This window comes from Aegilops tauschii, chromosome 1 (genome assembly GCF_002575655.3).
Source record: "Aegilops tauschii subsp. strangulata cultivar AL8/78 chromosome 1, Aet v6.0, whole genome shotgun sequence".
Classification (NCBI taxonomy): domain Eukaryota; kingdom Viridiplantae; phylum Streptophyta; class Magnoliopsida; order Poales; family Poaceae; genus Aegilops; species Aegilops tauschii.
The window spans coordinates 482,935,311-482,938,404 of NC_053035.3; positions in this window are offsets into that span (position 1 = coordinate 482,935,311).

Sequence of the window (3,094 nt, forward strand, 5' to 3'; positions counted from 1 at the left end):
AAGTATCTAGGGTAGTTCTGCTTCAGTGACCGTTCCCCTCATTTCAGAAGCACTTAGTCTCGGGTTTGGGTTCAACCTTGGGTTTCTTCACTAGAGCAGCAACTGATTTGCCGTTTCATGAAGTATCCCTTCTTTCCCTTGCCCTTCTAGAAACTAGTGGTTTTACTAACCATCAACAATTGATGCTCCATCTTGATTTCTACTTTCGCGGTGTTAAACATCGCGAGTTGCTCAAGGATCATCATGTCTATCCCTGATATGTTATAGTTCATCACGAAGCTCTAATAGCTTGGTGGCAGTGACTATGGAGAACCATCACTATCTCATCTGGAAGATTAACTCCCACTCGATTCAAGTGATTGTAGTACTCAGACAATCTGAGCACATGCTCAACGATTGAGCTTTTCTCCCTTAGTTTGCAGGCTTAAGAAACTTGTCAGAGGTCTCATACCTCTTGACGTGGGCATTAGTCTGAAATCCCAATTTCAGTCTTTGGAACATCTCATATGTTCTGCGACATTTCAAAACCGTCTTTGGTGCCACAATTTTAAACTGTTAGCATCACACACTAAACTATCACGTAGTCATCAAAACGTGTATGTCAGATGTTTCGTAACATCTACAGACGACGCTCGAGGTTCAGCACACCGAGCGGTGCATTAAGGACATAAGCCTTCTGTGCAGCAATGAGGACAATCCTCAGTTTACGGACCCAGTCCGCATAATTGCTACTATCAACTTTCAACTAAATTTTCTCTAGGAACATATCTTAGTAGAACTAAAGCGTAAGCTACGACATTATTTGCAAAGACCTTTTGACTATGTTCACGATAATTAAGTTCATCTAATTATTTAATGAACTCCCACTTAGATAGACATCCCTCTAGTCAAGCAAATAAGATGTAAGCATGACAAACATCACATGCAAATCATAAAGTGACATGATATGGCCAATATCATCTTGCACCTTTGATCTCCATCTTCGAGGCGCGGCATGATCACCTTCGTCACCGGCATGACACCATGATCTCCATCATCATGATCTCCATCATCGTGTCTTCATGAAGTTGTCTCGCCAACTATTACTTCTACTACTATGGCTAACGGTTAGCAATAAAGTAAAGTAATTACATGGCGTTTTCATTGACACGCAGGTCATACAATAAATTAAGACAACTCCTATGGCTCCTGCCGGTTGTCATACTCATCGACATGCAAGTCGTGATTCCTATTACAAGAACATGATCAATCTCATACATCACATATATAATTCATCACATCCTTTTGGCCATATCACATCACATAGCATACCCTGCAAAAACAAGTTAGACGTCTTCTAATTGTTGTTGCATGTTTTACGTGGCTGCTATGGGTTTCTAGCAAGAACGTTTCTTACCTACGCAAAAACCACAACGGTGATATGCCAATTGCTATTTACCCTTCATAAGGACCCTTTTCATCGAATCTGATCCAACTAAAGTGGGAGAGACAGACACCCGCTAGCCACCTTATGCATCAAGTGCATGTCAGTCGGTGGAACCTGTCTCACGTAAGAGTACGTGTAAGGTCGGTCCGGGCCGCTTCATCCCACAATGCCGCCGAATCAAGATAAGACTAGTAACGGCAAGCAAATTGAACAAATCATCGCCCACAACTACTTTGTGTTCTACTCGTGCATAGAATCTACGCATAGACCTGGCTCATGATGCCACTGTTGGGGAATGTAGCAGAAATTCAAAATTTTCCTACGTGTCACCAAGATCAATCTAGGAGATGCTAGCAACGAGAGGGGAGGAGTGCATCTACATACCCTTGTAGATCGCGAGCGGAAGCGTTCAAGAGAACGGGGTTGATGGAGTCGTATGTTGGAAATATGCCCTAGAGGCAATAATAAAATGGTTATTATTATATTTCCTTGTTCATGATAATTGTCTACTGTTCATGCTATAATTGTGTTATCCGGAAATCGTAATACATGTGTGAATACATAGACCACTACGTGTCCCTAGTAAGCCTCTAGTTGACTAGCTCGTTGATCAACAGATAGTCATGGTTTCCTGACTATGGACATTGGATGTCATTGATAACGGGATCACATCATTAGGAGAATGATGTGATGGACAAGACCCAATCCTAAGCATAGCACAAAGATCGTGTAGTTCGTTTGCTAGAGCTTTTCCAATGTCAAGTATCTTTTCCTTAGACCATGAGATCGTGTAACTCCCGGATGCCGTAAGAGTGCTTTGGGTGTACCAAACGTCACAACGTAACTGGGTGACTATAAAGGTACACTACAGGTATCTCTGAAAGTGTCTGTTGGGTTGACACGGATCTAGACTGGGATTTGTCACTCCGTATGACGGAGAGGTATCTCTGGGCCCACTCGGTAATGCATCATCATAATGAGCTCAATGTGACTAAGGAGTTAGTCACGGGATCATGCATTACAGCACGAGTAAAGTGACTTGCCGGTAACAAGCTTGAACGAGGTATTGGGATACCGACGATCGAATCTCGAGCAAGTAACGTACCGATTGACAAAGGGAATTGTATACGGGATTGATTGAATCCTCGACATCGTGGTTCATCCAATGAGATCATCGAGGAACATGTGGGAGCCAACATGGGTATCCAGATCCCGCTGTTGGTTATTGACCGGAGAGGCGTCTCGGTCATGTCTGCATGTCTCCCGAACCCATAGGGTCTACACACTTAAGGTTCGGTGACACTAGGGTTGTAGAGATATTAGTATGCGGAAACCCGAAAGTTGTTCGGAGTCCCGGATGAGATCCCGGACGTCACGAGGAGTTCCGGAATGGTCCGGAGGTGAAGAATTATATATAGGAAGTCCAGTTTCGGCCACCGGGAAAGTTTCGGGGGTTATCGGTATTGTACCGGGACCACCGGAAGGGTCCCGGGGGTCCACCGGGTGGGGCCACCTATCCCGGAGGGCCCCATGGGCTTAAGTCGGGAGGGGAACCAGCCACTGGTGGGCTGGTGCGCCCCCCTTGGGCCTCCCCTACGCCTAGGGTTGGAAACCCTGGGGGTGGGGGCCGCCCCACTTGGCTTGGGGGGCAAGCCACCCCCTTGGCCG